General features: G+C 52.4%; 4 long non-coding RNA genes across 5 annotated transcripts; 1 reads left to right on the forward strand and 3 right to left on the reverse strand.

Annotated features, from left to right (window-relative positions):
* Nucleotides 1-331: 331 nt before the first annotated feature.
* On the reverse strand, nucleotides 332-5,306 carry LOC136289925 (uncharacterized). 2 transcript variants are annotated; one of them, XR_010720896.1, is made up of 3 exons: nucleotides 5,241-5,306; nucleotides 3,535-4,181; nucleotides 332-1,638 (listed from the first exon to the last, which is right to left on the reverse strand). It is a non-coding gene; the product is annotated as an uncharacterized lncRNA (long non-coding RNA). The 2 variants fall into 2 exon arrangements; XR_010720895.1 differs by lacking the exon at nucleotides 5,241-5,306 and having other exon boundaries at nucleotides 3,535-4,261.
* Nucleotides 1,299-2,385, forward strand: LOC136289924 (uncharacterized). The gene is made up of 4 exons (XR_010720894.1): nucleotides 1,299-1,371; nucleotides 1,567-1,709; nucleotides 1,845-1,967; nucleotides 2,072-2,385. It is a non-coding gene; the product is annotated as an uncharacterized lncRNA (long non-coding RNA).
* A 9,954-nt stretch (nucleotides 5,307-15,260) lies between the features above and the next one.
* Nucleotides 15,261-18,445, reverse strand: LOC136290294 (uncharacterized). The gene is made up of 3 exons (XR_010721077.1): nucleotides 18,358-18,445; nucleotides 16,973-17,195; nucleotides 15,261-16,811 (listed from the first exon to the last, which is right to left on the reverse strand). It is a non-coding gene; the product is annotated as an uncharacterized lncRNA (long non-coding RNA).
* Nucleotides 18,446-18,526: 81 nt separating this feature from the next.
* Nucleotides 18,527-20,111, reverse strand: LOC136290295 (uncharacterized). Its single transcript, XR_010721078.1, has 5 exons — nucleotides 20,066-20,111; nucleotides 19,946-19,987; nucleotides 19,686-19,855; nucleotides 19,523-19,601; nucleotides 18,527-19,445 (listed from the first exon to the last, which is right to left on the reverse strand). It is a non-coding gene; the product is annotated as an uncharacterized lncRNA (long non-coding RNA).
* Between the last annotated feature and the right edge of the window lie 1,474 nt (nucleotides 20,112-21,585).

Consider the following 21,585-nt stretch of genomic DNA (forward strand, 5'->3'; position numbering starts at 1 on the left):
TAGCCGGCAGCCCGGCCGGGAGCGGTTCCGAGTCGCCAAGGCGGACTCTGTGGTAGCAGCGCGGGCCAGGGAGCGGCGGCGACGTGGTGGGGAGGGGGGTCGGCGGCGGGGAGCGGGGGGGGCGTGCAGAGCCCGCTGCCGGCTGTGGGCGCCTCTTTCCCCGCAGCGGTTCCGCTTCTGCGGGGACTTGGGCCGCCCCGACTGGGTGCTGGCCGAGATCAGCGCTGGGAGGATCAGCACCCTGGCCAAGATACTCAAGTGCCCGCCCCCGCCTGCTGCGGGCCCGCTGCTCACCGCGGTGGGGGCCAAGCGTTTCAACATTACAATGGCATAATCAGCAACATTATTTAATCTCGTGTTCTTCATGCAAGCCTCAGCGTTAAGAACACTACCGGCCTCTTCTAGTAGTAATAATATGCGTATATTATGCATATGTTATTAGTATTAATATTTAGGTAAGAATTGTTAGTGTTAACACTGATAGTGAGTGTGTTAGCTGGTGTTTACCGTGGTGCTCTGCTCTCCCACAGTATGACAAGATCCCGAAGCTGCCCTTAGATGCAAAGTTAGGTGAGCACTGCTGTCCTTACCACGATCCCCTGATGGAGCCATGCTCCAGGCATGGGCAGCAGTGTGTCTGGGGATGCCTTTCCAAGGTGACAGAGCTCACCCCCCCTCCCGTCTGCAGAGTCGGGGGATTTGAAGGCGACCATTGCTGTCCTCGGCTTCATCCTCTCCAGCGCGGCCAAGCACTGGGTAGATGGTGAGTCTCTGTCAGGTGACCTGCAGCAGCTGGGACTGCCCAAAGGTTCCTCAGGCGTGCTGGGATGTTGCTGACAGTTCCCAGCCTTGCCTTCACATCCAGATGGAGGGCAGGCTGGCTGCTGTGCTGTCCTCTGTCACCTCCCTTCTGTCCATCAGTCCCTGGGGCCTCCCCAGGTGCTTTGGTGGAGTTTGGCAGCTTCAGGTCTGGTGTGAGCAGAGGGGTTCTTCTCTTGTCTCCCCTCAAGAGCAGAGCATGCCAGCGCCTTGTGCCATTCCTTTGAGGAGAAGCAGAGCCCCTTCCAGGACTGGCTCAGTGCCTGCAGCCTGAGGTGTGAGCGGGGTGTTGGGTCTTAACAGGAGTGTGGGGGTCAGTGTAAATCACCATGCTGGAGTGAACCGGGGTGCTGACACCATCCCACTCCCCACCGTACTGACCCAGCTGGGCTCAGTGTGCTGGCACGTGGATTACACCCTCAGCTCCAGCGACTTGCAGGAGGTCAATGAGCCCGTGGTGCACCTGACCTTCAGTGTGCGGGACAGAGTGTGAGAAAATGACAGCTGTCCCTGCAATGCTCTCGGCCAACAAGTTCCAGGTGCTGCTGGCAGGTGAGGCGCCCGGAGGGGTGGCAGCAGGGAGGATTCTGCAGGGGAAGGTGCTGTGGGAGGCACGCTGGGAAGGGGATGCTGGAAGGGATGCTGCAATACCAGCAGCTCCCCCACATCTCCGTCCTCTCTCTGCAGTTCTGAAACAGCCCTGCCATTCCCTCCATCTGCCCCAGACCGCTCACCATTCATTTGCAGGCTTGGTTTGATAACCAGGATGCCATGGCAGGAACAAACAGAACTTTGAGATTACAGAAGATGGGATTAAACCTGTTTATGGGAAGAGGAGAGATTCAATCAACCCCCTACGAAAAAGATGCTGTAAAATGCATGAGCTGTTTGTATGATCTTTTAACCTAATTATTGTAGTAGAAACTATTAACCTTCCTGAAATGGTATACAAGCTTTTGGAAAACCTCAGTGAAATCAAATTCTGATCACTGAATCAGTCTTCCTGTGTCTCCTTCAATCGCCAGTAGCTGAAGGGCCAAGGAAGGGACGTGCTCATGGGAGGAGGAAAGTGACTGCTGCTCCAGCCTTGCCTGAGGTGCCTCCAAGTGTCAGAAGAAGCTGCTGGACATCTGCTCGCAGGGCCAAAGGTGAGACTGGCAGTCCCTGTGGGGGCTGTGGGGAGCTCTCCCACAGCCCATGGGGCAGAGCCAGATATGCCCTCTGACTCCTCATTTCCCTCTTCCTTCTCCAGGTGCAGCCCCTGCCATGTGAGTGTCACCTGCTGCCACCTCCTGAGGGACATTTAAGGGGCCAAGAGGAGCTCAGGCAGGGCCTGGCCACAGACGGAGCTGCCCTGTACCTGTCCTCACGCTTCTTTGCTACTGTTGCACCCTGCCAGTGTGGGAGGGAGAAGCTGAGCCTGGTGGTGGGGCTTTTTATGGCCGGCCACAGGCATTTCAGGGGAAAAGGGTGAAAACCACATGCTGTGCTGGACTCTGACTCTTTCCTCTCCCTCTTCCCTTTCCGGCTGCGGATCCACTGCTTTTAGTTGACTAATAAAGTATTTTGCGTAGAAATCACCGTGCGTGCCTTTTCATGGGAAGGATAAATCCCTGTGCCCAGTCTCTTCCCCACAGGGGCTGAAGCAGACTTCCCCTCCACCTCATCCCCAAAAAATAAAGGTAAGCTCAGCCTCCCCAGTCCCAGGAGTGAGATACTGCTCAGAGGCAGACACTAAAAGAGCAACTACAACAAAGCCCCTGGGAGGAGGAAGGTCAGTGCAGTTACCTGGAAACAAGTTAAAAAAACAGGCTCCAGCTTGTTTTTACATAATCCTCTTGATTTTTTTGTGTTTCCTCTTCTGCAAGGGTGGTGCAAGGGACAGGCAGAGGGAGAAGGAAGGGAGTAGAGTGTGTTTCTACACTCACTGCTAGGCAAGATGAAGGCTGCAACACAGGAGTCACTGTGGAAGCTGCTGCTCCCCACACCTCTATGGCTGGAGCAGAACTTGTGCACACCAGCCTTTCTGCACCTTTGTCCACACTTAAAGAACTCAGAACTCGCTCAAGACCACCTACCCTGGCTGGGCAGTGGGCAGCTGTCCTCCTTCCCTGAGGAGCAGGGCTGTTCAAGCGCGTCTCTGCAACACTTGGGTGCAGGACATGGGGACACTGCTGTTCCCTGGAACTGCTGCCTTGCACAACGCTCGGGATGGGGAACAGCTCAGTCTGTGATTTGAGCTCACAGTGTTGGCCTGGGTGGCTGCAGGAGGACCAGGAGCTCAGAGAGCACACGAAGGCTGCAAAGGAAAGCCTCAGGCCCTGTGGCTCCAGCAGCAGGTGGCCCCACACAGCCAGATGCTACAGGAGGTCACAGCTGGGGGACAAAGCACAGGGCTGAAGGGACTGATCTCCATCGCCACATGCCCCAGCCCTTCTGCAGGGACTCACAGCATCGCCTCCGTAACGGGGAGGGAGGCCTGGAGCCGGGCGGTGACTGTGCTGCCATGGGCCTCGTACAGCCAAACCACCAGAGCCTCAGCCCTGTCCTCGGCCTTTGGGGCAGCTCAGACAGACGAGACAGGCATCATCTCTCCAACACCAGTTGCTGTGCTCAGCTGAGCCTGGCCACCACTCGGTGTGGGTGAAAGAGCAAGCCCTGCCCAACAACAGCACCTCAGCCCCCTGCCCTCCCCTCGTCCACCCCAGCACCTGCCTGACAGTCTCCAGCACGATGGCGCGTGAGCTGACAGAAAAGGCACTCCAGGATGGGCACTGGGCACAGCTGGCTGGACCACATGGAGGGGGCAATTCAAACTGTGGGCTTGCTGAATCACACCAGCCTCCTGAACGGAACCTGCAGCACAAGAACCTCCCTCCAGTCAGCCTCTGTACACTGATGGGCAGCACGACGGAGAGGGATTAAAAAAGAACAGGGACAGCAAACAGGACACAAGGATCCCATGGGAAACAGTGGCACGGGGAGCACCACAAAGCCACAGAGAATAAGCATGAACACGAGGCGTGGAGAAAGATGGAGAAAAAGAGAGAGTGCCAAACACATGGCAAGGACAGAGGGATACAGAGACAAAGAGGGAAACAAGGACCCAGAGAGGAAATGACCACAGCACACCAGTGGGGAAAGACAGGCAAGATGCTTCTCACTCCAGCCACTACACAAGTGCAGCTTCCCTGGAATTTCATGCTCCGCATCTCTTCCAAGCTCAACAGGTGAACAAACAGGTACCGCAAACACCTCCTTTCTTTGGACAAACCCATTGGGAGAACCTGGAATCCAAGGATGGATCTTAACATGGCAGTCCCACTTGCTACTCTCCACCTTTTCTCCAGCTTAGTCCTGGGCTGGAAAACAAAAAACAACAAACACTTAAAAACCAATCTAGAGGTGTCTTGAGGATGCCCAGGCCTGGGAGAAAGAGAGGTCCCACTACGACCCTCTTGGCCTTTTCCCACTCTGAGGACCTGTGGAAATGCCCATACAGTTCCTAGGTGGACAGCCTGGGATGTTTTCTGCACACCAAATGCCACAGCCCTAAGCACCAGAAACCGGAAGATGGTCGGGATTGCAATTCACAGCCTCAGTGAAACCTGTGTGGGACAGCCAAATCATCAGTGTGCAGAGGAATTAAAAGTCACCATTTTTAAAAGTTAAAATATCCATGGAAGTTACTGGCTACTTAAAACAGTGTGCTTCATACAGCCTCCCATGCTTATGGATTTATCAAAAGAAGCAGCTTCAGGTTCCTTCCTTTTGGAGCCCAATTCCAAACAGGAAACTTCTCACATCTGCTCCTGAGAGAGACAAATGGAACTTCAGGAGCTCAGGAAAGCGACTCCCTCCCCTGAGTCACGTCTCACCTGTCCGAGCACCCACAGAGCTTTTATACTACCTCTCTCTCAGCTTTCCACGTTCATTTAAATGTAAGAAGCCTGCAAGCTCTGCCCCAGCCGCATCTTCCCTGCGCCCCAGCACTGCCCCACCCGCTCAGGTGCTGCTCCCTTCTGCTGCGCTGCCCCTCGCCACGGGGCCGAGGTGGGAGAAACCGCAGGTTTTGCTTCCCAGGAAAGGCTCCGCCGGGCGGCCCCAGCCGGCCCCGCTGCTCCTCCCCGGCTCCGTGCCCGCGTCGGGACCGCCTTCGCCCCACGCAGCCCCGGCCGCCCGCTCCCGGCCCGGCTCCGCTCGGGGCCGCCCCCCGCGGCTGCCACCGCCGTCCTCGGGGCTTCTCCCGGGACCGGCCGTTCTCCGCTCCGCTTCAACCGCGCTGCGGCAGCTCCCGCCCTCCTCCATTGTCAGCACAGCCCTCACGGCCGCCACTGCCGCAGCCGGGGCCCGCGCCCGGCGCTCCCGAGCCGCTGCCGGCGGCCCCGCGGGGTGTTACCGGTCAGTCTCCCTTTCTTTACCTGAGTCCCAGCCAGGTTTTCCGGGCAGCTTTCAAGAAATGTGGCTGTAACTGCAGATCAAAAATGAACTAATTGTGATAGCATAACTGGGGTGAGGAATGACTTTCTGGGTGTGAACAGAAAGCAGCCGCTGCTGCTGGTCGGGCCGGCCGCCGCCCGGCTCCAGCAGCGACAGCGAGTGCTCCCGCTCCGGGCACAGCGGCCCCCGACATCGCCTTCGAACCGCCGGCCGAGGAAGCGACAGGGAGGGCGGGCACCGGTCCGGGATCACCCCGAACTGCCCTCGGCTGAGTCCGGCTGCTGGCCGAAAGTCGGCGATTTTCGTCAAGCCTCGGCTATTTTCGGCTGCACTCGGTTACAATAGGTTGCGAGCAGCGTGCCAAGACTTCCGCCCTTCATCGCCGCCATACTGGTTGAGGCTGAAGCCACTTCCGGTCGAACCGTCATCTTCAGTGCGGGCACTCGCTGGGGTGCCCCCCCGCTGCTGGCACAGGCGCCTGGCTCAATGGACCGCCGGCAGCGGCGCGGTTGAGCCCCCATCCCGTGTCCGCACACCCGCAAACGCCGCGGAAAATCGCGCCCGGACGGCTCCGGGGTCCGGGTGGCGCGCGCAGGCAGCCGGCTGCCACGCGCCCGGGCTCCTTGCCTTTTTCCCTCCCTTTCGGCCCCGAGCTGCGGGCGGGCGGGCGGCAGCGCCGCCCCCGAGCTCACAATGCGGGGCTGCCACGCGCGTCGGGGACGGGCGGGGGGGACAGCTGCACTACCGCTCTTTGCCCACAGGGTGGCAGCATTGCCTCACAGATCATGAGGGACGGGCGGGGGGGGACAGCTGCACTACCGCTCTCTGCCCACAGGGTGGCAGCATTGCCGCACGGCTCCGGCGGGACGGGCGGAGGGGGACAGCTGCACTACCGCTCTCTGCCCACAGGGTGGCAGCACTGCCGCGCGGCGGCGCGGAGCGGAGCCATAAACGAACGTGCCCAGGAATGCCCTGGCGAACAGCCTCCGGAATAAATGGCCCAAAAGACCCCCGAGCACACCTGCGAGAGCCCTGCCAGCAACCAGACCGAAACAAAAAAGCCTTTCGTTCAGGCTCTATTTCAATATTTTTTATCTTTGTGATTCTGATATTTACATTCATCATTACAATTCATCTTTTATATTATGTACATTATACATCATGTATTATGTTTATTATACCATTATATTTATTATATATATTAAATATAGAAAGTTATATAAAAATAATTTATTATTTATTATGTAATGTTATAAATAATAATACATTTCATTTAAATATGATTATGTACATTATAGATGTTTATATTATGTATATTACATATATTTATAAAACGTGTAGTATGTAATAGTATATTGTGTATTTATTATTGATATTATTTTTCATATCCTATACTTTTTGTTATTTTTCTTTTTCATTATTTTTTAAATTCGTTTGTTTATATTTTAAACGATATTTTACACTAGATGAATTCATGAACCTAACACATCAGAAACACAATTAATTTGAATTAAATGAGCCTGGTTTTCTAAGGGGTAAAGTTTTAATCTTTATTTAGATAATATGGGCATATTTTCTCTATCTGTATGGGGTTTTTTTGGTGGGTTGCGGGGGATTTTATTTTGGGGGTTTTCTTTTTTTGTTCGCTTTGTTTTGGATTTCTTTGCTAATAAACAAGCAGGGTCGGAGAGTTCAAAATAAAACGTCTACTTTGTTTTTCTTGCTCCCTCTGAAATACGCCTCGACAGCCTGGACAGCAGGCTGCTGCTGGTAACACTGTGCACGGGTAGGAGGAGACCTGGTCGGGGCTGGGAAGGAAAAAAGGGCACCACGGTGGTCACAGCTTTCTCCCTTCAGGAGTTTTATGGAGCAGAAAATACAGAGCTTTTGCCAACTGCGCTCTCTATGACATCCCGACGTCCAGCGGGCACCGAGGTCATTTCTCATCTTTCTTGCCAACAGCCAAACCCCCAGGCGCCCGGGGGAAGAAAGAGTATGGGGGAAAAAAAAAGGAACAAAGAAAACATGAAAAAATAAACCAAAACTATAGAAAATAATAAATAAAATTAAAATACCAAAAGAAAAAAATTTCAAAGTAACAAAAAAGTGGAAAAAAAATTTAAACAAAAAATTAAAATAAAAAACGAAAAGTAGTTTTAACAAGTAAATAAATAGCTAAAGAAAAAAAATAAAAATTAAAAAACTGAAGAAAAAGTCTTTGAAAAACCACAAAACGCAACATGAAAAACCACAACAAAAGAGCACAAAAATACAAAAATAACAAAAAATAAAATACAAAATTAAATAAACGCAGCTCTCACCTCCTGCCACTGCCTAAAAAAGCGCCATGGCTTTCCTCAATTATGCAGCAATAAGGGAAACAAACCCAGTGCCCCCCAGAACAGAAGGTTTTCTAGACAATTCCCACTTCTGCTTGGAAACAAATTCTATTTTAGTGGGAAGCTCATTTTGGACAAACATCCAAATGTGCCAAGGTAGGAAAGAACCAGCCCCTTGTGTCCAAGGAACAGCAGCTAGGCCTGGATTCAGGTTTTAATGGCATTTATGTAATTAAAAATGCAGTAAATTGAACTTTACAAAGAGACGAATCGTGGCAAATAAATACTTCAAAGTTTTCTTGGGAAATCACAGAATTTTGTGGAGATGGTGCTGGACAATTGCTGATTTACCAACATTAATTGGGTAAATTTCCTTGGAAATGTGCTCTACAAGGTACAAAAATTCCAATTAGGATGGAAAATTGGAATAAATAAATATTCCCTTACTAAAATCAGAGAGAAAATCAGAGTTATTCCTTCAATTAAAAGGAAGGAATAACATTTAAATCCAAGCCTGCCTGGAAAACAAGCTCAGGAATTTCTAACATTGAAAACTTTTGCAAGAGTCATGAAGTTGGTGAAAGTTCATGGAATGATGATTAAAAATCTGCTTCCTCTGCTCTGATTTAAAGGGAAGTGGGAATTCAACAGGTCCAGTTACTCCTATCCAAGAATGATCTGTGTTTTGTGGGAGTACCAATGCAAAGAAACTCCAATCTTACTTGGATTTGACATCTGAAACTCTCAGCAGAGTTGGCAAGTTTCAGTGGAACAAAAGAGCCACAATTCCTGTAATAACCAAAATTCACCTTGGCAAAAACAGGAGGAGGAGGAGGAGGAGGAGGAGGAGGAGGACACCAGGAACACACTCCGGCTGACAGCAAGGATTTCTTGGAAAAGGCAGGAAATCAAACTGACAGTCTCTGTCCAGTTATGGCCAGGCAATTATCTAGGAGTCAGAGAGAAAAGTGGGAACCTTGGACTGGGATAAGGCCTTCCAGTGGCTTCACTTCCTACTGGCTCTCTCCTTTTTTTGCCAGCTACCTGGAAGAGGAAAAACAACAGGAATAAAGTCTCAAACAGGATGGCCTTGGTCCAGGCAGACTGAAATGCAGCTCCCAGCGAGGGAGGCCAGGCTGTGCCTCGGGGAGCTCCGGGAATCTGGGATTGCCCGTGGGATTCAAGGGCTGGAAAAGCACACCCACCTGCCAGGTTCAGTGCTGGGACAGAGCAAGGCCGGGGCTCGGGGGCAGCAGTTAGAGCTGGGACTGCAGGAGAACACCCCAAACCCGGGTTAAACATCCGGCACGACACGCAGCACGCTCCGGGAGAAACTCGGGCGGGAGAAGCCCCGGGATGCTCCACGTTCCTTGCCCTTGGCAGCTGTGCCAGGGCCTCCCTCAGAATGCTGACCTCACCGTGCAGCTCCTACAAAATAGGAGAACTTATGGAAATCACCCAGCAATCCATGGACTTCCAGTTATTAAGAACCACAGCTGCAGCGAAAGGTGCCCAAACTCTACTGCAAACCAGCAGGGCTGAGGAGACGCAGGAATTTATTCCAGAGGGGACACAAGGATCCCTCAGCCAGCCAGGATTTCTGGGCAGAATTCCTGCAATAACCAAAATTCACCTTGGCAAACAGAGGAGGCGGAGGAGGAGGAGGAGGAGCAGGAGGAGGAGGAGGAGGAGGAGACCAGGAACACACTCCGGCTGACAGCAAGGATTTCTTGGAAAAGGCAGGAAATCAAAGGGACAGTCTGTGTCCAGTTCTGGCCAGGTAATTACCCAGGAGTCAGAGAGAAAAGTGGGAACCTTGGACTGGGATGAGGCCTTCCAGGGGCTTCACTTCCTACTGGCTCTCTCCTCTTTTTGCCAACTACCTGCAAGAGGAAAAACAACAGGAGTCAAGGTCAAACACGGACAGGATGTGCTGGCTTCAGGCAGACTGCAGTGCACCTCGCAGAAATCACTGAAAGGCATGAAAGGAACCAAGGGAAATTAAAGAAGAGCTGCCACCTCCAAGGGCTCTCCAAGGCAGGCTCAGAACCCTTACCAACGATTGGCTTTAATAAAGCAACTCACACAGAGCCACCAACACCACACGGACACAGCACCGTTCTTTTGGAGTGGAGTTCTAGAGAAATGCGGAAGAACGGAAAAGCCTTCCTAAACCCGGAAACTCCTTGAAGAGATAGACAGGGCACAGCTGCTGACAGAGCCTTGGGATTCAGGGGGGAAAACTCCAAGTTTTCAGTCTTTAGCATCTTCCACTCTGCCATCGTTGACAGCAAACACGGCTTCAGCCTCAGGGAGACGCGGAGAACTCCGAGATTTTGCAGATCCTGCTCTCACCTCTCGCCCCATATTTTTCCTTTCTTCCAAAACGATGACAACAAGAAAAGTCAACTATTGCAGTTTTGCTTGCTTGATGTGTTTTTTGGTTTTACTTACACGTGACTTTCAGATCCCCATCCACACTCAGAATCATTCAAACCTTCGAGCACAGAGCCTCCAGGCACCGCTTATTTCTTCTGAGATTTGATTCAAGAAGACCATTTTTCAGAACCTGACATGAGATTGGCAACTAAGTTTCATTTTACAGCTCTTCCCCTTTTTAAACTGTGTTTCCTCAAAGCTTCCCAATTGTGCTAAGCTTAGAATTCACCCCAAGGAAGACCTGAAAAATGCCTTGTCATTTCCTTTCCTCCTCCCTCAAGCTCCATCAGACTGGCAGAAGGCATTAGTACTGTTTCCAGAGCAGTTGGCCTCACTTGTACTGTTGGTCTGTAACGGCTGCAACAAAATACGCCCTCCTGGAAGCAGTTCAGCACTTACTGATCACTTCTTTGTTTTGGCACTTCCCAGCCAGGGCCTGCGGGGCCTCCTGCAGATGCAGGTCTTCGCTGACAAGGCTCCACTTGTGCAGCAGCAGCAGCAGGAGCAGGAGCAGCAGCAGCAGCAGCTCTCTGAAATTTTAGAAAACATTAGAAAAATACAGGCAAAAGCTCACCTCTGTCCTCCACTAAGGACATCCCCAGGACATCATCCCAGTTTTTCCCAGCTAGGAGCTGCAAGGAATTCAGGCAGGGGAAATGACATCAGGGAACAGCTTTGTAAAGTCAAAGGCAGAAAGAGAAGATCCACCAGCAAAGGGCAGGAAAGGGGAAAGGTTTCTGAAAACATTTCTGCAGTCTAATTAATAATTATTTCCGCTTCCCCAGCGAGAAGAACACAGACTCACAGCCATTCAGGCCCGACAGTCCCCTGCAGCCAGAGCTCAGCACACATCCACAGAAGCAAGTCCAGCATCTGAAAGAAAAAAAAAAAAAAAAACAAAAACCAAACACAACAATCAAACCAGTAGGAAAAGGTGATTTCTTTGGCTTCAAAGTTATTTCAAGTTCTTAAAGCCCAACACAGCTGCTAGGAGAAACAGAGTCAGGGCTCCTGGCAGACAGAGGGTGTTTTCCCCCCGAGGGGACTGCAGAGGAATTGTCTGGGACTTGGACTGTCCCTCGGGGTGACACCAGTTGCTGTGACTTCTATCATTCCATATGTTTGACTCCCAAAACTTCCCAGCCCAGGGGCTTGAGCTGACAGGGCAGCACAAAGATTGTTCTCTGTGTGGTGCCCAGATTTGGGGTTCACTGTCACCTTTGCTAGTTTAGATGAATTATACCCACGGCCCCGAATTCCCTGCTCAGTTCCCGCTGCAATAACCTCACAGTGCCTCACGGAGCACGGATATTCCCACGCAGAGCTGCTGCTTGAATGCCAGACGTGTCAGGAACCAGCAGAGCTTCCAAGGAAGCTCAGCAGGATGGGGACAGGATAGGTTTCTATTCCATAGATTTGGTTAATTATAACCCTCACCCCCTGGGGGTCACCTGTCAGATTTCCCTGGAATTCAGCCACCCCCCTGAGCTCGGGCTCCAGGTGATGTTTCAGAGCAGGAGAAGGCACTGGCCGGCCTGTGCTGAGGCAGCCCCTGTGCCCTCGGGAGGACACAGCTCCCTGCAGGAGCTCAGCTCCTTTCCGAGCCCCAGCAGTGGCCTCTGCAAGTGCCTTTCCCTCAGGCAAGGGACGCCCATCCCTGCCTTCAGCACACCTCCAGTGGGACCCACCTGCAAAAGCTTTCCATCACTTCTGCACTCCGGCCGGCTCCCTGGAAAAGTCCAGACTTCATCCAAACGAAACTCCATCCCACTCAAACCTTTGATTTTGAGGCATCTCCGAGGGCCGTTGCTCTGGATTTAATTTCTGTGAGGGAGGAGCGCCTTGGCTTTAATGCTGCCGACGGGTGATGTCCTCAGGCTGAAAGGGAGGGGATTTGGGGTGGCCAGGACATCCCTGGCAACTGTGTGGGAGCTCCGGGAGGTGGGAATTGCTGTCTGAGCCCCTCTGCAGACAGCCCGAGCCGCCGTTCCCAGGCAATGCCAGCTGTTCCCCGGGGAGCTCTTGGGCTGTGGGTGCCTCTGTCCGGGCTGCAGCATCTCCCCGTGCCCGGCGGGAGCAGCCCCTGGCCGAGGAGCCGCGGCAGCCCCGGGGCCGTGTCCGTGCCAGCCCCGAGCCCGGCCCCGGGCCCTGCGTTTGGCCGCCGCTGCCACGGGCGGGGCCCCGCAGGCACAGCTCCTCCCTGCACATCATCCCAGGGCTGCTGGCCCCGCTGGGGCTGCCGGCCTCCTTCCTCCCTGCGCCTCCGGGCACCCGGGACACCTGCAGGAAACCCCGAGGGACACTGCAGGCGGCACGGGGGGGCACCGAGGCCTCCGGCCAGAAAAGCAGCCCCGGCCTCAGCAGCTGCCATCATTTTGGCCCGGCAACACTCACCTGCAGGAAACGCCCCTGTGCGGGTGGGACCGGCCCTGCCTCTCTGCAGAGCTTTGGCCGTGGAAGAAGGGAAGCCTCAGGACTTGTCCTGCTCCTTTCCGCCCGGAAAGAGACTTTGTGTGAGTACTTTTACGGCAGCTGCTGGGTAAATCCTGGAAAGGACAGGAAATCAGCGTCACTGGAAGAGCTTTGTGCTGTCGTGAGCTGCCAGCCACTTCTGCCCTCGAGCCATTCCAGGGGCTGGTGTGTGAAGCAGCTTTGGCAGAGAAGGCGGCACTGCACTTACCTTAGTGGGGCCAAGCGTTGCCATCCTATGGAGGTCCATCCCCATAATGCAGAGATTGGTTCAGCTGCTTGGAGCAGAGTCCGGGTAATGCCAAGGTGCTGAGTTCGATTCTCAAACGGTCCGTCCGCTTGAGAGTCAGATTTTAGGATCCCTCTCAGCCTCAGTATATCCTGTGACCTGGAAATAAGAGGAAAATTCTCGGCTGAGTTTTAATAAAACAGCTTTTGCCATTGCAGGGTGTGAGCTGCACTCGGCGATTTTCGGCCGCGACGAGCCCCACGAGCCTTCCGCCCTTCCTTGCCGCCATCATGGTTGCGTCTGAGGCCACTTCCGGTTCCGCCGGCATCTTTTTTGCGGCACCTCTAAGGCCCCCGGCAGGTGTTTACACAGACGCCTGACTAAATCCGCGAATCCGAACGCAAGCGCGGCGCGGCTGAGCACACGGCCCGTGTCCCCACACCTGGAGACGCCGCGGAAAATTGCGCCCGGGCGGCGCCGTAGTCGGGGTTTCGTGCAGGCATCTGGCTAAACGCCTATAGGGTCCTTATTTTTTCGCGCCCTTTTGGCCGCCCTTTTTGGAAGGTCGGGCGCCTCGCGCCTGGGCGCCATTTTGTGAGGGGCGTCGCGTGACTTCCGCTTTTGCTCGCCGCCATCTTGGCTGCGGCTGAGGCCACTTCCGTCCCGGCCGCCATGTTCTTTGCGGCTCGGCATAGGCCCCCGGCAGGTGTTTACACAGACGCCTGACTAAATCCGCGAATTTAAAAGCGAGCACGGCGCGGCTGAGCACACGGCCCGTGTCCCCACACCTGGAGACGCCGCGGAAAATTGCGTCCCGGCGGCGCCGTAGTCGGGGTTTCGTGCAGGCATCTGGCTAAACGCCTATAGGGTCCTTATTTTTTCGCGCCCTTTTGGCCGCCCTTTTTGGAAGGTCGGGCGCCTCGCGCCTGGGCGCCATTTTGTGAGGGCGTCGCGTGACTTCCGCTTTTGCTCGCCGCCATCTTGGCTGCGGCTGAGGCCACTTCCGTCCCGGCCGCCATGTTCTTGGCGGCTCGGCATAGGCCCCCGGCAGGTGTTTACACAGACGCCTGACTAAATCCGCGAATCCGAACGCAAGCGCGGCGCGGCTGAGCACACGGCCGGTGTCCCTACACCTGGAGACGCCGCTGAAAATTGCGCCCCGGCGGCGCCGTAGTCGGGGTTTTTGTGCAGGCGTCTGGCTAAACGCCTATAGGGTCCTTATTTTTTCCCGCCTTTTTATGCCGCCTTATTTAGAAGGTCGGGCGCCTCGTGTCTCGCCGCCATCTTGATAGTGGAACCCACTAATAGGCCCCCTCGGCTGCTCGGACAAGCGCCTGACTGAATGGACTGTCGCCCGCGGCGCCGCTGCGCCCCCATCCCGTGTCCGCACACCCGCAAACGCCGCGGAAAATCGCGCCCGGACGGCTCTGTGGTCCGGGTGGCGCGCGCAGGCAGCCGGCTGCCACGCGCCCGGGCTCCTTGCCTTTTTCCCTCCCTTTCGGCCCCGAGCTGCGGGCGGGCGGGCGGCAGCGCCGCCCCCGAGCTCACAGTGCGGGGCTGCCACGCGCGTCGGGGACGGGCGGGGGGGACAGCTGCACTACCGCTCTTTGGCCACAGGGTGGCAGCATTGCCGCACGGCTCCGGCGGGACGGGCACGGGGGACAGCTGCACTGCCGCTCTTTGCCCACAGGGTGGCAGCATTGCCACACAGATCAGGCGGGACGGGCGGGGGGGGCAGCTGCAGTACCGCTGTTTGCCCACACGGTGGCAGCATTGCCGCACAGATCATGAGGGACGGGCACGGGGGGACAGCTGCGCTACCGCTCTTTGCCCACAGGGTGGCAGCATTGCCGCACAGATCAGGCGGGACGGGCGGAGGGGGACAGCTGCACTACCGCTCTCTGCCCACAGGGTGGCAGCACTGCCGCGCGGCGGCGCGGAGCGGAGCCATAAACGAACGTGCCCAGGAATGCCCTGGCGAACAGCCTCCGGAATAAATGGCCCAAAAGACCCCCGAGCACACCTGCGAGAGCCCCGCCAGCAACCAGACCGAAACAAAACAGCCTTTCGTTCAGGCTCTATTTCAATATTTTTTATCTTTGTGATTCTGATATTTACATTCATCATTACAATTCATCTTTTATATTATGTACATTATACATCATGTATAATGTTTATTTTACTATTATATTTATTAAAGATATTAAATATAGAAAGGTATATATAAAATAATTTATTATTTATTATGTAATGTTATAAATAATAATACATTTCATTTAAATATGACTATGTACATTATAGATGTTTATATTATGTATATTAAATATATTTATAAAACGTGTAGTAATAATATATTGTGTATTTTTTATTGATATTATTTTTCATATCCTATACTTTTTGTTATTTTTCTTTTTCATTATTTTTTAAATTCGTTTGTTTATATTTTAAACGATATTTTACACTAGATGAATTCATGAACCTAACACATCAGAAACACAATTAATTTGAATTAAATGAGCCTGGTTTTCTAAGGGGTAAAGTTTTAATCTTTATTTAAATAATATGGGCATATTTTCTCTATCTGTATGGGGTTTTTTTGGTGGGTTGCGGGGGAGTTTATTTTGGGGGTTTTCTTTTTTTGTTCGCTTTGTTTTGGATTTCTTTGCTAATAAACAAGCAGGGTCGGAGAGTTCAAAATAAAACGTCTACTTTGTTTTTATTGCTCCCTCTGAAATACGCCTCGACAGCCTGGACAGCAGGCTGCTGCTGGTAACACTGTGCACGGGTAGGAGGAGACCTGGTCGGGGCTGGGAAGGAAAAAAGGGCACCACGGTGGTCACAGCTTTCTCCCTTCAGGAGTTTTATGGAGCAGAAAATACAGAGCTTTTGCCAACTGCGCTCTCTATGACATCCCGACGTCCAGCGGGCACCGAGGTCATTTCTCATCTTTCTTGCCAACAGCCAAACCCCCAGGCGCCCGGGGGAAGAAAGAGTATGGGGGAAAAAAAAAGGAACAAAGAAAACATGAAAAAATAAACCAAAACTATAGAAAATAATAAATAAAATTAAAATACCAAAAGAAAAAAATTTCAAAGTAACAAAAAAGTGGAAAAAAAATTTAAACAAAAAATTAAAATAAAAAACGAAAAGTAGTTTTAACAAGTAAATAAATAGCTAAAGAAAAAAAATAAAAATTAAAAAACTGAAGAAAAAGTCTTTGAAAAACCACAAAACGCAACATGAAAAACCACAACAAAAGAGCACAAAAATACAAAAATAACAAAAAATAAAATACAAAATTAAATAAACGCAGCTCTCACCTCCTGCCACTGCCTAAAAAAGCGCCATGGCTTTCCTCAATTATGCAGCAATAAGGGAAACAAACCCAGTGCCCCCCAGAACAGAAGGTTTTCTAGACAATTCCCACTTCTGCTTGGAAACAAATTCTATTTTAGTGGGAAGCTCATTTTGGACAAACATCCAAATGTGCCAAGGTAGGAAAGAACCAGCCCCTTGTGTCCAAGGAACAGCAGCTAGGCCTGGATTCAGGTTTTAATGGCATTTATGTAATTAAAAATGCAGTAAATTGAACTTTACAAAGAGACGAATCGTGGCAAATAAATACTTCAAAGTTTTCTTGGGAAATCACAGAATTTTGTGGAGATGGTGCTGGACAATTGCTGATTTACCAACATTAATTGGGTAAATTTCCTTAGAAATGTGCTCTACAAGGTACAAAAATTCCAATTAGGATGGAAAATTGGAATAAATAAATATTCCCTTACTAAAATCAGAGAGAAAATCAGAGTTATTCCTTCAATTAAAAGGAAGGAATAACATCCAAATCCAAGCCTGCCTGGAAAACAAGCTCAGGAATTTCTAACATTGAAAACTTTTGCAAGAGTCATGAAGTTGGTGAAAGTTCATGGAATGATGGTTTAAAATCTGCTTCCTCTGCACTGATTTAAAGGGAAGTGGGAATTCAACAGGTCCAGTTACTCCCATCCAACCTTGGACTGGGATAAGGCCTTCCAGTGGCTTCACTTCCTACTGGCTCTCTCCTTTTCGCCAACTACCTGCAAGAGGAAAAGCAACAGGAATAAAGTCTCAAACAGGATGGCCTTGGTCCAGGCAGACTGAGGTGCAGCTCCCAGGGAGGGAGGCCAGGCTGTGCCTCGGGGAGCTCCGGGAATCTGGGATTGCCCGTGGGATTCAAGGGCTGGAAAAGCACACCCACCTGCCAGGTTCAGTGCTGGGACAGAGCAAGGCCGGGGCTCGGGGGCAGCAGTTAGAGCTGGGACTGCAGGAGAACACCCCAAACCCGGGTTAAACATCCGGCACGACACGCAGCACGCTCCGGGAGAAACTCGGGCGGGAGAAGCCCCGGGATGCTCCACGTTCCTTGCCCTTGGCAGCTGTGCCAGGGCCTCCCTCAGAATGCTGACCTCACCGTGCAGCTCCTACAAAACAGGAGAACTTATGGGAATCGCCCAGAATCCCTGGACTTCCAGTTATTAAGAACCACAGCTGCAGCGAAAGGTGTACAAACGCTACTGCAAACCAGCAGGGCTGAGGAGACGCAGGGATTTATTCCCGAGGGGACACAAGGATCCCTCAGCCAGCCAGGATTTCTCCCAGGCTCTTCCCACTGCTCTCTAAGGACACAAACAGCAGTTTTTCCCTCGAGTTCCCCTTTCCATCAATGCCAAGACTCGTGTTCTCCTCCAACCCCAGGTTCAGGAAGGAAAGTAGGAATATTATCACTGCACAGACTGTCCAGGAGGGTGTGACTGAGGCAGCAGCACCAGCTCCCACTCCACTGCTGCTCTGGATTCCTGAGCAGCTCCTTTCCATCCTGCCCTTCCCAGCACCATTCCCTGGGTGCCATGTCCACAGACACCTTCTCCATGCCGCTTAAAACCCACAGACACCAACAGAAAGGAGATCAAAAATCAATTCACATGTTGCTAGTCAGAGAGAATGGGAGAGGCCTAAAAATCTGCATTTATTTTAGAACACTAGAGCAATTTCTTCATGACCCTGACTATCAGTGATGGGCAGATAAACACCTTCTTTAACTTACTACCTGCAAAAACATCAAGTTTCAAGTTTAGTAAAGATAAAATTTTGCTGCAAAAATAAAAGAGGTGGGATGTTGGTGTTAGTGCTTTAACCTTCGGACATTAGCGGCTATTTGTAAAACAAATTCATTATTGAAGCAGCTAACTTGAAAATAAGGGGTTTTTACAATAAAGTTGACCAAAAAAGAGTCTCAAAATTAAGATATAGGCTGCACAAATATTTAAGAAAAAAAAAGTTGTCTTTCGTGCGTATAACCTGCCAGCCTCTCATGTTTTCAGTCCTTACCATTTATTTTTACCAAGGTGATGATTAAAACCTTGTCAAAAGCTCAAAAAAAAAAATTCCAGGACAAGGCAGGTGTTTTCCCAAGCACCCTCAGTGTGGAGCTGTGTCAGCCACAAGTGTTTGCTCCCGCAGCCCAGCCCGGAGCAGGCTCCAGCTGCTGCCCAGGGGGGTTACCAAGGGACTCACCTGTTTGAAGCTGTAAACGCAGGTGGCCTGCACTGGAGTGCCAATAAATGTGAAATGTGTGACTCTCACCTTGAATAGCGATCGATCTTCTCAGGGGAGCCCCTCACCCAGGATGGGGGGCTCTGCCACGGATTTCATCTCTCCGCATCTGAAACAAAGTCAGGACAAAAGTCAGAGTGCTGCAGGATACCTTGACAGCTCCAGACATCTTGTGGCAATCTAGGAATACCCTCTACAGTCTAACCACACCCCACATCACAAATTTCAAGCCCCCAGGACTATTACCCTCGTACCCCTACACCCAGACTGAGCAGCAAGGCAGAGCAGCTCCGGGCCAAACACACACCAACACCCGTGACACAGCACAGGACAAACGAGGGGACGCAACAGGGACAGAAAACTCTGGGCAAGAAGAATGACCCTGAGGGTCCAGAGAACTCGGAATGAGATGACCGAGGTGAGACGGAAGGTGAGCTGGCCAGGCTCAGAGAACCCTGCAGGAACAAGATGCCATCGGGATGACTTATCCCAAGAAACGCAGAGATGGATGCCCGAGAATCCTACGGTCAGAATCCTCCACCTGTCTTTGCATTCTCACAAGACCTAACCCGCCGGAATGGATCAGGGCGGTGCACGGCTGTCAGTACAGCTCAGAACAAGACCTGAAAAGGCATCGGACCGGATGCTTGTGAAGAGAGATGGATTCTGATGAGTGTCCGAGCAGCTGAGACAAAGGCACCTGGCTGAGGAGCACAGAGATCAGAAATGCTAAGACTGATGCCAGGGGTTTGGACAGGCCCCTGAAAGGACTAAAGGAAAAGACAAGACACCAAACAGACAGAGTGCACAACAGACAAGTGACACAACACACACCAGGACTGCTCTGCCCTGCACACCTCAGCACTGACATGAAAAATGAGACTTTTCCTTCACGTAGCCTAAGGGGTCACATCTTGGTGCCCCCAACTCCAAATCTGACTTAAAAAACCCCTCCCGGTGATCCCTGCCCTGGCATCCTGCTTTCATCCCCTCTGTGAGCCACAGCCCTCCACTTATCTCTCAGGCATCCAGGGAGGCAAATCCCTGCCAGGTCCAAAGAAGGCCGCCTCTGCCTCAGGAAAATTCCTGCTGTCGCCGGGCTGTCGTCTCTTAGTCAGCTACAACAAAGAAAACCAAACATGAATGCGTGATCTTAGCAGCCCATCACCCAAAACCCGACAATTCTGCTACTCACCGTCTCCTAAGCTTGCCTGTGTCCTCGGCCCCGCGCTTCAGCTGCGCTCAGAGGCCAACGCCGGCGTCGCAGGGTCTGCCTGGGTAAAGAGCAGACAAGGTGACGTGGCAGCGCTGGAACTTGAGGGGACCCTCCCTCCTCCTCCTTCTCCTCCCTGACTCACCTCAACTCCTCGGCCGTTATCCAAGCCTACCTGGATGGGGCCTTCACAAGGACAAGATCAAGGCTCCATCACAGACTCCTGGAATGCTCCCGGAGGGCTCACGGGTGAGGTGACGCGGGTCTGTCGTCCCGTTGGTGAGAGGGGAGCTCGGCCTCCTGCGAGTGGACTCCCTAAAACGCACAATAACGGAGGCTTAGAGTTGCACCAGCGAGTGAGGCTTGAACAATAGCAACGGCTTCTGTCCACCCGTCACTGCTCACCTCGCCCACGTCAGCTTGACTGCTGAGATCCGGCTTCACCACCTAAAAATAAAGACAAAGAACAGAGCTGTAACACAGCCATCATTTACACCTCCCCTGCAAACAGAAACAGGGACTGACCTTCTCAGGGGAGCCCCCTCACCCAGGATGGGGGGCTCTGCCACAGATTTCATCTCTCTGCATCTGAAACAGAGTCAGGACAAAAGTCAGAGTGCTGCAGGATACCTTGACAGCTCCACACATCTTGTGGCAATCTAGGAATACCCTCTACAGTCTAACCACACCCCACATCACAAATTTCAAGCCCCCAGGACTATTACCCTCGTACCCCTACACCCAGACTGAGCAGCAAGGCAGAGCAGCTCCGGGCCAAACACACACCAACACCCGTGACACAGCACAGGACAAACGAGGGGACGCAACAGGGACAGAAAACTCTGGGCAAGAAGAATGACCCTGAGGGTCCAGAGAACTCGGAATGAGATGACCGAGGTAAGATGGAAGGTGAGCTGGCCAGGCTCAGAGAACCCTGCAGGAACAAGATGCCATCGGGATGACTTATCCCAAGAGACGCAGAGATGGATGCCCGAGAATCCTACGGTCAGAATCCTCCACCTGTCTTTGCATTCTCACAAGACCTAACCCGCCGGAATGGATCAGGGCGGTGCACGGCTGTCAGTACAGCTCAGAACAAGACCTGAAAAGGCATCGGACTGGATGCTTGTGAAGAGAGATGGATTCTGATGAGTGTCCGAGCAGCTGAGACAAAGGCACCTGGCTGAGGAGCACAGAGATCAGAAATGCTAAGACTGATGCCAGGGGTTTTGATAGGCCCCTGAAAGGACTAAAGGAAAAGACAAGACACCAAACAGACAGAGTGCACAAGAGACAAGTGACACAACACACACCAGGACTGCTCTGCCCTGCACACCTCAGCACTGACATGAAAAATGAGACTTTTCCTTCACGTAGCCTAAGGGGTCACATCTGGGACATCCCCATCTCCAAACCCGACTCAAAAAAATCCCTCCCGCTGACCCCTGCCCTGGTACCCCGCTTTCATCCCCTCTGTGGCTCCAAGCCCTCCACTTATCTCTCAAATGTCTGGGGAGGTGAATCCACGCCGGGCGCCAAAGAAGGCCGCCTCTCCCTCAGAAAAATTCCTCCCGTCACTGGGCTGCTGTCTCCTAGTCAGCTACGATAAAGAAAACCAAATATCAAAGCATAATCTTAGCCGCACATCAGCCAAAACCCAGCAGCTCTGCTACTCACCGTCTCTTAAGCAGGACCGGGTCCTCGGGCCCCGTGCGTGCGTCAGCTGAGCTCGGAGGCCGACGCTCGCAGCGCCAAAGCCTTAGAGGCGTTACTGGCACCGAGCCCACCCACCGTGGCCTCCATTAGGGCTGTGAGCATCCCCGGTTAGAGCAGGACAGGAACGCAGGGTGGACATCCCCGGTGAACCTCAACCCTGTGGACTCTGCCCCACCACTGTCACTTCCTGCCTGGCCCTAGCTTAGGGCTACTGCCTGCACCTCTCAGGACTTCTGGCCTTGTCTTGCGTTAGGATTGCTGCCGGCACCTGCTCTCAGGGAAACGGTGTTGGCAGCAGCGCTGTGAGGGCCGGGATGCCTGTACTCTGA

Source organism: Chamaea fasciata, unplaced genomic scaffold (genome assembly GCF_029207755.1).
Source record: "Chamaea fasciata isolate MVZ Bird 193981 ecotype frontalis unplaced genomic scaffold, bChaFas1.0.hap1 SCAF_5, whole genome shotgun sequence".
Lineage (NCBI taxonomy): Eukaryota > Metazoa > Chordata > Aves > Passeriformes > Sylviidae > Chamaea > Chamaea fasciata.